Source organism: Lepidochelys kempii, chromosome 14, assembly GCF_965140285.1.
Source record: "Lepidochelys kempii isolate rLepKem1 chromosome 14, rLepKem1.hap1, whole genome shotgun sequence".
Classification (NCBI taxonomy): Eukaryota; Metazoa; Chordata; order Testudines; family Cheloniidae; genus Lepidochelys; species Lepidochelys kempii.
This window is the reverse complement of record NC_136393.1, coordinates 35,436,611-35,449,070: the sequence shown is the minus strand read 5'-3', so window position 1 is coordinate 35,449,070 and position 12,460 is coordinate 35,436,611. Positions and strand designations below refer to the sequence as shown.

The following is a 12,460-nucleotide window of genomic DNA, read 5'->3' as shown; positions in this document are numbered from 1 at the left end:
ATAGACAGCGCAGCGCTCTCTCGTGGCTAGCTACAGGCAGGACTCCTGGGTTCTCTCCCTGCTCTGGGACGGGAGTGGGGTCTAGTGGTTAGAACAAGGGGGCTGGAGTCAGGACTCCCGGGTTCTGTCCAGGGCCCTGGGACGGGAGTGGGGTCTAGTGGTTAGAACAAGGGGGCTGGGAGTCAGGACTCCCGGGTTCTGTCCAGGGCCCTGGGACGGGAGTGGGGTCTAGTGGTTAGAACAAGGGGGCTGGGAGTCAGGACTCCCGGGTTCTGTCCCCAGCTCTACAAGGGGAGTGTGGTTAGAGCAGCAGGGGGCTGGGAATCAGGACGCCTGGGGTCAGAGGTGGACTAGGGGTTTTCTGAGGCCCTTGACTAGAGCAAATGGGGGCCCCTCCCCACCCCTTCCATCTGCAGTCCCCTCTGCGCCCCCCACCCCCGGTGCTCCTCCTGGAGAAATGGGGTTGGGGCATGGGGCTTCCCCCGTTTCCCAGCAGGAGCACCAGGCAGGTTGGGGTTAAATGGGTGAAAAAAGAGGGGCTGGGAGTCAGGACTCCTGGGTTCTATCCCCAATTCTGGGAGAGGAGAGGAGTTTAGTGGTTAGAGCAAGGGAGGACTGGGAGTCAGGACTCCTGGGTTCTATCCACAGCTTTGGGAGGGGAAAGGGGGTCACTGGTTAGAGCAGCAGGGAGGGCTCAGAGTCAGGACTCCTGGGGTCTATCCCCAGCTGTGGAAGGGGAGAGGGGTTTACAGGTTAGAACAGCAGGGGACTGGGAGTCAGGACTCCTGGGTTCCCTCTCCAGCTCTGGGAGGAGAGTGGTATTTAGTGGTTAGAGCAGAAGGACCTGGGAGTCAGGACTCCTGAGTTCTATTAATGGCTGGGCCTTTGACCCCTCTATGGCTTTTGGGCAGGTCCCAGCCCCTCTCTCAGCCTCAGTTTACCTGTCTGTACATTTCCCATCAGGCTCCTCTCTGCCAGGGTGATTATTTCTCTGGATTTTTGGTTGGCAACTTGTAAAAAAAAAAGATAAAAAAATTATGCCTCTTGAGAGAGGAATCAAAGGCCCAACAAACCCACCCCACCAATCCAGTCTGCTCTGTTCACCAGCCAGCCAGCTCCCCAATCCCCCAGGCTCCCCTACTACCACTGTCCTTCCCCCCCATCAGCCCCATCCCATTCCCCAATCCTCTCCTAGCCTACCATTTGTCCCCAGCCAGGCCTGACCCCCAACAACCCTTCCCTGACCAGCCAGGCCTGCCCTCCCTCCTCCAACCCCTAGGAAGGCAGGTCTGCCCCCTCTCCATGCCAACCAGCCTGCCCTGCCAGCCCCAGCCAGATTTCTCTAGCTTGGCCTGACTCATCCCCAACCCTCAGCCAGGCCTGACCCTGTTCAACCGGCCCGCCAGACCTACCCCCCACAACCTCAGTCAGCCCCAAAGCAGCCAGGCCTCCTCCCACTCTGCCCCCAGCCAGACCTGCCCCTCCTCAGCCGCTGGACACCTGGGGTAAGCCCACCAGCAACACATGGCCAGGCCTCTCTCAATTTGGTTTGCCCCCTGCCAGGTCTGACCCTTTCCTCAGCCAGTCCCCTGGATCTATCCCCCTCACTCAGCCACGGTTGACCTGGCTCCCCATCCACCTCAGCCAATGCCCTAGGCCAGGGGTTCCCAAGCTGTGGCTGCTAGGGTTGTCACCTCTGAGGTATAAAAGACCGGGACATCTGAACCACTTGGTCTGGGCCAGCTACCTCAGAAAAGGGGCTGTGCTGGGTGGTGGCCACCCTAGTGGCTACTGGAGCTTGAGCGTCTCTTAGCCACCCCCACCACCTTCCAAACTCCCTGCCTCTCAGGGAGCCATGCCCCTAGTTCCCCACTGGCTTCCCCCAGGCATACTCCAAAGGAATCGGGCTCTCAGAAATACACAGCCTTGGCTGCAGCTCTGGGTTTGAATTCAAATTCAATGGACATTTCAATCTTTGGTGAAAAAAACAGAGGAGGGGATAACTGAAAATACATTCACATTTTCCCTCCTGGTTTTCAACCAGCCTCGGTGCCTTCAAATTACCAGTTCATGGTGAAATTGAACTAATGTGTCTTCAGTGGTTTGAATGGAGTAAAGAACATGTGAATGTCACATATCAGTGCAGACAAGTGGCTAAACTGAGGAGGATCTAAAGTTTGAAGATCTGAAGTCTGAGGGTTTGTCTACACAGGAAAGCTACTGTGAATTTAAAGCTTCCTCCATTGGGTGATTGTTTCCTGATGTACCGTATAGAGACTCAAACCAAATGTATACCCCTAATAATAATTAATAAAAACAGTAAGAGGATGAGAAAATGCCACCATGGCTACACAGCAGAGCAAAAGAGACAGTTAGAGGCAAAAAGGCATCCTTTAAAAATTGGAAGTCAAATCCTAGTGAGGAAAATAGAAAGGAGCAAACTCTGGCAAATCAAATGTAAAAGTATAATAAGACAGGTCAAGAAAGAATCTCAATAGCAACTAGCTAAAGACACAAAAACCAACCGCAATTTTATTTAAGTATATCAGTTGCAGGAAGCCTGCTAAACACTCAGTGGAGCCACTGGATGATCACAACGCTAAAGGAGCATTTAAGGAAGACAAGGTCATTGTGGAGATGCTCAATGAATTCTTTGCATTGGTCTTCACTGCAGAGGATGTGGAGAAAATTCACACACCTGAGCCATTCTTTTCAGGTGAGAGATCTGAGGAACTGTCCCAGATTGAGGTGTCAATAGAGAAGGTTTTGGAACAAATTGATACATTAAACAGGTAATAAGTCACCAGGACCAGATGGTATTCACCCAAGAGTTCTGAAGGAACTCAAAGATGAAACTGCAGAACTACTAACTGTGATATGTAACCTATCACTTAAATCAACCAATGTACAAAATGCCTGGAGGATAGCTTATTTAACACCGATTTTTTTAAAAGGCTCCAGAGGTGATCCTGGCAATTACAGGCCAGTAAGCCTAACTTCAGTACCAGGCAAACTGCTTGAAACTATAGTAAAGAACAGAATTATGAGACACATAGATGAACATGATTTGCTGGGGTAAAGTCAACATGACTTTTATAAAGGGAAATCATGCCTCACCAATTTATTAGAATTTTTTGAGAGTGTCAAAAAGCATGTGGACAAGGGTGACCCGGTGTACTTGCACTTTCAGAAAGCCTTTGACAAGGCCCCACGCCAAAGGCTCTTAAGCAAAGTAAGCAGTCATGGGACAAGAGAGAAGGTACTCTCCTAGATCAGTAACTGGTTAAAAGACAGGAAATAAAGGGTAGTAATAAATGGTCAGTTTTCACAATGGAAAAGGGTAAATATCAGGGTCCCCAGGGATCTGTACTGGGACCTGTGCTGTTCAAATATTTATAAATTATCTGGAAAAGGAGGTGGCAAAGTTTGCAGATGATACAAAATTACTTGGGATAGTTAAGTCCAAAGCTGACCGAAAAGATTTACAAGGGGATTTCACTAACCTGAGTGACTTGGCAACAAAATGGCAGGTGAAATTCAATGTTGGTAAGTGCAAAGAAACGCACATTGGAAAAAACAATCCCAACTATACATACAAAATGATGGGGTCTAAATTAGCTGTTACTACTCAAGAAAGAGATCTTGGAGTCATTGTGGCTAGTTCTCTGAACACATCTGTTCAATGTGCAGTGGCAGTCAAAAAAAAAAGCTAACAGAATGTTATGAAACATTAGGAAAGAGATCATAGAATCATAGAATATCAGGGTTGGAAGGGATCTCAGGAGGTCATCTAGTCCAACCCCCTGCTCAGAGCAGGACCAATCCCCAGCTAAATTATCCCAGCCAGATAGGATATGCCAGATAGCTAATAGGAAAGAAAATATCATAATACTACTATAGAAATCTATGGTATAGATACTAAGGTCAGAAGGGACCATTATGATCATTAAACAGTATGCCCACACCTTGAATATTGCATGCAGTTCTGGTCACCCTATCCCAAAAAAGATATAGTAGAATTGGAAAAGTTACAGGAAAGGGCAACAAAAAATAATTAGGAGTATGAAATAGCTTCCATGTGAGGAGAGATTAAAACAATTGGGACTGTTCTGCTTAGAAAAGAGATGACTAAGGGAGGATATGATAGAGGTCTATACGGTCATGAATGGCGTAGAGAAAGTGAATAGGAAAGTGTAACTGACCCCTTCAGATAACACAATGACACTAATAGGAAGCAGGTTTAAAACGAACAAAAGGAAGTATTTCTTCAAACAACACACAGTCAACCTGTGGAGCTCCTTGCCAGAGCATGTGAAGGCCAAAAGTGTAACTGAGTTCAAAAGAGAATTAGATAAGTTCATGGAGGGTAGCTCCATCAATGGCTATTAGACAAAATGGTTAGGAACACAACCCCATCCTCTGGGTGACCCCAAACCTCTGACTACCAGAAGCTGGGACTAGATCATTTAATAATTGCCCTGTTCTGTTCATTCCCTCTGAAACATCTGGCACTGGCCATTGATACTGGGCTAGATGGACCATTGGTCTGACCCAGTATGGCCGTTCTTATGCCAGAGTGCGGTGAGATGATGTGTGGTATTGCCTACATCAGACGTTCAAAAATCATGTCAGGCCCCAATCACAAGATTGGCTTGAAAATCACTAGATTTTTGAAATAATGATCATTGATACTTTCTAGTTCTTATGTAGCACTTACCATCCATAGGGTTCTTTACAAAGGAGGTCAAAATCATTGATTGCCCCTATGTCACAGAAATTTTGAGTTCTTTGTCTTTGCCTTCTGGGGTTTGAGTCCTCAGGATACACTTGAGTCAGGTTTCCACACTTGTCTTTGTAACCCTAAGGGGCAGAAATGTACTTTTTTAACAAAATGAGAGCTGAGATTTTCATGTAATCACTTGGATACTTTGGTAATGGGGGGCCACATAAGTTTGATAAATAGCTAGACATGTCCCCAAGAGCTGGGGCTTTCAATAAAACATCAATATCATGAGACTTGTGATAAACCCATGAGAGCTGGCAGCATTGATTATGGGATGTGCCTGATCTCATTTAAGTTCTTATTGCCCCTAGAACGTTACTCGATATTGTGAGTATGTTATTCAAGCTCATCTGACAAATACAGACCGTGGGTGCGGTAACAAAAGAAATTAAACAAGCAGTATCAAGGCCAGAGCTGAATAATACAACCACTAGCTTTTATATAGCACTTTTCATTAGCAGATCTCAAAGAGCTTACCTGGGAGGTCAGGTGCATCATCAGCTCCTGTTTCCCACACCAAGGCTGGGAAGGGCTGTGACACAGTGGGGATTTTCCCTTGTTATGCTGTATGTGAGCCCATGTGAGTCTTACTGTTTTGCATGAATGCTGTGTGTGCCTCAATTTCCCGGTGTATTGCACCAATGTCTAGGTGGTGGGAATAAGGGTGTGTGACTTTTGCAGGGGCTGCTCCAGCTGCCTGCATGGATGCTATGGCAGCCCCTTCGTAACCTGAGACCCAGGAAGGGGATGCGACCAGGTGACTCTTGGCCCGGGAGGCGAGAAAAAAGGCTGGAGGAGGAGCAACGGGCGGGGGCAGGTAGCTGGAAGCTCAGTCTCCGCTGGCTTGGGGTGCAGGGGGAGGGCCAGAGCCCTGGCTCTGGGCTCCCCTCCCCGAAGATGGACTTGGCTGAAAGTCACTGATTTCTGTGCTAACAAGTTCTGTCCTATGCTGAGTTCCTGTTGAATAATAAGCCTTCTGTTTTATCGGCTAGCTGTGAGTCACGTCTGACTGCGGAGTTGGGGTGCAGGACCCTCTGGCTTCCCCAGGAGCCCTGCCTGGGCGGACTCCCTGCAGGAAGCACACGGTGTGGAAGGGGATGCTGAATGCTCTGAGGTCAGATCCAGGAAGGTTGAAGCTGTGTAAGCTTCTTGCCCTGGAGACAGTATGCTCAGAGAGAGGAGGCTCCCCCAGAGTCCTGACTGGCTTCATATGGAGTAGTTCCAGAGCATCACCCCAGTGACTCTGTGACAAGGGCCAACTTCTGTCGGTTTCTTTGGCTTTGGTGCCTCACCTGCCAGCCACCTCAAGTGTAGGCCCATTTTACAGATGGGGAACTGAGGCACTGAGGTGAAGTGTGGTCAGCCAGTAGTTTGATTGTAAACTGTTCCCAAGAGGGACTGTCTTTCACTGTGTGCCTCTACAGTCATCCAGCAACATGGAACCTGGAACTCTTGGCACTATGCCTTACCCTTGTATAATGCTCTTCATCAATCTGAAAGCATTTTACACTGGAGTTCAATATCATTATCTCCATTTTACAGATGGGGAAACTGAGGCATGGAGTGTGACTTGCCCAAAACTCACCGAGCAAGCCTGTGACACAGCCAGGGATAGAATCCAGCCTCCTGCACCCCACTCCTCTTTGCTATCCACGAGGCCAAACTGCAAATAGCGATACGTCCCACCTCTGCCTCAACTCAGATTAAGGAGTGTGCTGGGCCACATCCAATGTCCTATTCTTATTCCAAAATATGATTTTTTTTAAGGTCACACTTTCTTTCAAAAAATATTAAAAGAGGGGAAATTTTTTAAAAGAGGGGAAAGTGCACAAATAAAGTGATAACTATTTCCAGAGCCATTGGGGAAGAGATTCCTCTGAAACCTGTTAGAAAGAAACTGTAAGTATGCAGGGGGAGGGGGGAAATCTATTTACATTGCAACAAAGGCTGATGCAGGCCAGGCAGAAGCTGTGCCCGCAGGTTAGCGTCACGGGATCGCTGAAATAGTCGAGGCAGAGGGAGAGGGTGATTTCGTCCTGGAGGCTTTGGAGAGGGTTTGCAATAGGCACCGTGTCTGAGACAGAGAAACAGGAAGGAAACGTTAGTGCTTCTGATACATTCCTAGACTGCAAGGCTGCAGCCCTTTATCTGGAGGCAAGAGGATTTATCTTCCCCCGAGGATAAATCGACCCCCCCGAGCACTCTCCCATCGACTCCTGTACAGTACTCCACCGCCGCGAGTTATTGTTATTTTTCTTTTTTTTTGCCGAGCGCCTATAGTTGAATTCGCGTAAGTTAAATGCGGGTATGATGCGACTCCACTGAGTGGCTCTTCTATCTAGCAGACAAAGGTCTGACAACATCAAGTGCCTGGAAGCTGAAGCTAGACCAATTCAGACAAGAAATGAGGCACAAGTTTTTAACAATGGGGGTAATTAACCATTAGAATAATTTAATAAGGGTTGTGGTGAATTCTCCAGCATAAGCAATTTTTAAATCAAGGTTGGACATTTTTCTAAAAGGTCAACTCTAGTTCAAACAGGGATTGATTCAGGGAAATCTTATGGCTTGTGTTACACAGGAGGTCAGACTAGCTGAACACAATGATCCCTTCTGTCCTTGGAATCTATACATCTATTCAATCTATTTGGTGTTCCCATGGAAAATTTAATTGGATGCTACAAAGAAGCATGTTTGTGCATGGGTTAGAAAAGAAAGTTTGTAGGAATAGTTGCTATAATAGGGAGTGTTACCTAGTGGCTATGACACTGGACTAAGACCCTAAAGACCTTGGTTCTATTCCTGGCTCTGACTTGCTAAGTGACTTTGGGGCAGTCACATTGGTCTATGCCTCAGTTTCCCTATCTGTAAACTGGGGTTAATGATCCTTTGTAAAAAAAAAAAACTCCCATTGAAAAGTACTATTATTATTAATCAAGTGATGACATTACAAGCCAAAGCATAACTTAAGTACCATTGCTCCCTTCCCTCAAAGCTTCTTATTTTCTATTAACTCTCTCTACTGGAAGATTGCCCTCTTTTTGGAATCCCCCCCCGCCCCAGAATGCCTTTTGTGACACTGGCCCTTTAAATTGGGCAAAGACAAACAGCTGATGCCCTAAAGTGATCACTTTGCAACAGGCAGTAGCTGTCTTTCACTTAGTCAGTGTGTGTAATGTTTCCTTGTGCTTGTTCTTGTGTCAAGCTATGTGTAATGCTTCTGAAACCTAGATCTCAAGGCGTGTTGTAAAGAGAGATGTATGTAACATTGTTCCCATTTTACAGATTGGTAAGGCTGAGGCACAGTGAGGTGAAGTGACTTGACCAAGTTTGCAAAGTGACTCACTGGCTTGAATTCACTCCTTTTGACCCCTCAGTCCAGTGCTCTACCTGTTGGACTGGGCTGCTTTCCTTCACTTTGTTACTGACTGACAAAAATGTGTTGCAGATCAAGAAAATTAATCCTTACTGTTTGGTCACCGATTAATTTGCAAAGTGACTACTTCTAAGCGCTTGGGAGGCTGAAAGGCTGAGTTAAGGTGATTTAGGTTTCCTAACTGTACATTTCCATAGCACAGTATCCTGTCTTCCATCAGGGGCCAAACCTACCACCCAACGTGGGGCTCCAACCCATGACCCATGAGACTGAGTCTCATGCGCTACCAACTGAGTTAGCAGAGCTGTGCCTATGATCTAAACTACCCCTCAACTAGTTAACAGATTTACTTGAAAATTCTTAGAAAATGAATTCCCTGCTCCAAGTCACTGCTATCAATTTTATGGGGGGATCCCTTGCATTTTTCATTTGTACCAGAGCAAAGGACTCATCCTCTTTAAGAATATGTAACTCAGCCTTCACCATGGAGCTGCAACTGGTACCTCCGTAATAAAAACCCATCCAACTATATGCTGTTCACAGAGAGAGAGAGGATTAGACCTCATGTCCCTGTACCTTTCCCCTCCCCTACCACTGTCGGTGACCTGCAAGTAGGGTGACCAGATGTCCTGATTTTATAGGGACAGTCCTGATTTTTGGCTCCTATTACCTCCCCCATCCCCTCTCCCAATTTTTCACATTTGCTGTATGGTCACCCTACTTGCAAGTGGCTTCTGAATTTTTCCCCACAGATTCCCCCCACCACTACTTTTCTGTGCTAAACCCACATACCCGAGCCCAATGATTGCAATTCATTAGTAAGCTCTTTGGATCAGAGGCTATCTTTTTGTTCTGTGTTTTTACAGCGCCGAACACAACAGGGTTCTAGCCCATGACTGTGGCTCCTATGTGCTATGGTAATAAAATAATAAATAGTCACTACCCTCTGAGAAAGGTGGCAATATTGTCCCACTGAACTCTTTCTGGCCTAACCCATCCTGATCCTCTGTCACTCTTCTCTTTCAAGACCTGTCTTCTGCTAATACCGCCTATCATCTGATCTACACACACAGTGTGTGTTTCTCTGTCCCAGTGCTCCTCATTGTGTCCATGTCTAATACCTGATGCCTTTGCCCAGAGCAGCTGGGTTATAAACACAGCACCAGAGTCTTCTGTGCATTACAGACCCTTCTCCAAAACCAGACAAATTCCCTCCTTCCTGCCCAGGAGTTTGGATACATTTTCCCAGATCTGGGATACATTTCCTATCCCACTGTCCTGACTCTCATATTTGCTGTGGCTCAGAAGGAAACTCCAGGGAGCATCTCTCTCACACACACCCTCCCTACCTTCTACTTACTTGAGTCAGAGCCCTGTGGGTCAACAGCGATTTCATCACCCAAGGTGAAGTTCTGGAACAGTCCCGTGCCCCAGCTGCAGAGCTCAGCTGTTTGCAGGCCCTAGATGGATCTCCTGGCAGCCTGCGTCCCAAAGCCTCCCCCTCACCTTGTCTGTCGAGGTACTTTGTAGCTTCCAGTGCCTTCCCAAACTACTTCACAACAGCAGTGATAAGAACATAAGAACATACTGGGTCAGACCAGTGGCCCATCTAGCCCAGTATCCTCTCTCCTGACAGTAGCCAATGCCAGGTGCTTAAGAGGGATGAACAGAACAGGCAACCATACAATGATCCATCCCCTGTTGCCCATTCCCAGCTTCTGGCAAACAGAGACTAGGGACACCATCCCTGCCCAGCCTGGCTAATAGCTGTTGATGGACCTATCCTCCATGAACTTATCTAGTTCCTTTTTGAACCCTGTTATAATCTTGGCCTTTGCTACACCCTCTGGCAAGCAGTTCCACAGGTTGACTCTGTGTTGTGTGAAGAAATACTTCTTTTTGTTTGTTTTAAACCTGCTGCCTAGTAATTTCATTGGGTGACCCCTAGTTCTTGTGTGATGAGAATGAATAAATAACATTTCCTTATTTACTTTCTCCACACCCAGTCATGATTTTATTGACCTCTGTTACATCCCCCCTAAGTTGTCTCTTTTCCAAGCTGAATAGTCCCAGTCTTATTAATCTCGCCTTTTATGGGAGCTGTTCCATGCCCCTCATCATTTTTGTTGCCCTTTTCTGAACATTTTCCAATTCCAATGTATCCCTTTTGAGAGGGGGCGACCCCCATATCTGCATGCAGTATTCAAGGTGTGGGCCTGCCGTGGATAGAGGCAATATGATATTTTCTGTCTTATTATCCATCCCTTTCGTAATGATTCCCAACATTCTGTCAGCTTTGTTGACGGCCGCTGCACACTGCGTGGCTGTCTCTCCCCTGTCCAAAACAGCAGGAGAAATAGCCTGGGCTAGCTGAAGCTGAGAGTGGAAAACTGGCCTGCACTTCCAGGGGTGGATGGGAAATGTAGTTCTTTTTCCTCCTTGGGAGCTCTCGCTCCCCCTTGGAAACTGTAATCCTTCTCCACAGCTGGGGTCATCAGACAGCCGGGCTCAGACAATCCTCAGGCAGTGCAGTGCAGTTCTCCCAGTTCTGAGCCCAAGCTCAGAGGCCAGCTAGTTTCCTGCAGCATCACCAGGGATGTATGATTGTGAGCCTGGAGGAAGTGAATAAGCTTTTCCCCCATGCATGCTGAGCATCCCACGTCTGCCTATTGGGCCCTGTTGTTTTCTTGCTCTCCTGGGGAGAGACCTTCATTAAAGCCCCCACTGTGCTCAGCCTATGGGTTGGACTTTCTCCAGTGGCTGGAACCTCTCCTGAGCCGGAGCCTGCAGGTGAGAGGAGAGACCTGGGGGAAAGGGCTGGGCAGGAAAGTGACTCTGCACAAACGGCCCCTCCTTGCCCCATCTCTGCTCCCGGGGGTCTGTGAGTCCCAGAGCTGCTGCCCTCCCTGACCCCCCTGTCCCCACTTCAGGCTCTGCTCCCCTGAACACTTGCAGAAGCCGAGCCAGCTCTAGGGAAATTGTATAAACTCTGCACTTGGTCTTTCTCTTGTGTCTGTGCCCTGCTCCTGCGTGCAATAAATGTGTGTGCAGGATCCTAGGTGGGGGTGGGGATCACCTCAGTGTCATAGAGAGGGACCACTCTGTGACAGGATTGCTATGCCTATGTAATATGCCAAGTGAGGGGACTCACCAAGGCCATGGAATACTACTACCTCGCTCTCGTACAGGAGCGACACCCACTTACTATCTAGCACTTCTCATCAGTGGTGCTTTACGAAGGAGGTCAATTATCACTGACCCCTTTTTACAGAGGGAGAAACTGAGGCAAGCTCCAGTCACCCATGCCTCCTCTTGACCACCTGTGTATTTTTCTTCTGGTGACTTCTTCATTTGCCTTCACATCTCCTCCAGTGATGCCGGAAGGACTGGAAAAATGTATGTGGGGTGGGAAAGCCACGAAAAGTTGGGGGGCAGCTTGGGGAGTCCAAGAGGAGCAGAGGGGTGACTCCCAACAAGAGCCCTCCCCCTACCTGTGCCCGGATGCTGCTCCCCATCAGTGCCCGTCCCCCCTTCTGGCTCTGCTCACAGCAGCTATTTCCCCATGGGCAAGTGTGACTACTGCGTAGAGCAGGACACCTGGGTTCTTCTGCCACTGGCCTGCTGGAGGACTTTAGCCAGGTAACTTCCGCTCTCCAGGCCTCCGTTTCTCCATCTGTAAAAGGGGGGTTAATGATAGTGTCCCCAGCTTCCTCTGTGCTCACCGGCCACCGAGTGCCTATGCTTTCCAAAGTGTGTGTTTGGGTGCAGAATAGACCTTGTCCATCTCCCCGCCAAGTCTCTGTCACCTCTGATCTCTCTAGACCAGCTTAGACTCCTGTTGGGTCTTTCCCTGACCTCCTCCCAGCGAACCCTGCTGCGTGTCTCAGGTGCTCCAAAGGGATAGGAGTGTCTAGCGTTCCGTTCTGTGCACTGTGGTGCCCCCGATGAGCCCTAGTCATAGGCTAGGGTCCCATTGCGCTAGGTGCTGTACGAACAATAACAGGATACACGATCCCCCCTGGGCTGCAACTTCCGCTCTAGCTTCCTGCTGGGCTGTTATGTGGTGTGGGAACCTGAACACATTTTTGGAGGGTCGTTCCTGTGCAGGACTCCTGGGTTCTGCTCCGGGCTCTGGCACTGATCTGGTGCATGATCCGGAGCAAGTCACAGCCCTTCCGTGTTTTTTTTTTTTTCTCCTGCTGATAATAGCTCACCTTAACTGATCACTCTTGTTATAGTGGGTGTGGCAACAAAGATTTTTCATGTTCTCTGTGTATATATATATATATATATACCTTTTT

General features: G+C 48.0%; 1 long non-coding RNA gene across 1 annotated transcript; it reads right to left on the bottom strand.

Moving 5' to 3' along the window:
- Positions 1-891: 891 nt before the first annotated feature.
- LOC140898310 (uncharacterized) lies at positions 892-5,493 on the bottom strand. The gene is made up of 3 exons (XR_012154959.2): positions 5,261-5,493; positions 4,718-4,860; positions 892-1,010 (listed from the first exon to the last, which is right to left on the bottom strand). It is a non-coding gene; the product is annotated as an uncharacterized LOC140898310 (long non-coding RNA).
- Between the last annotated feature and the right edge of the window lie 6,967 nt (positions 5,494-12,460).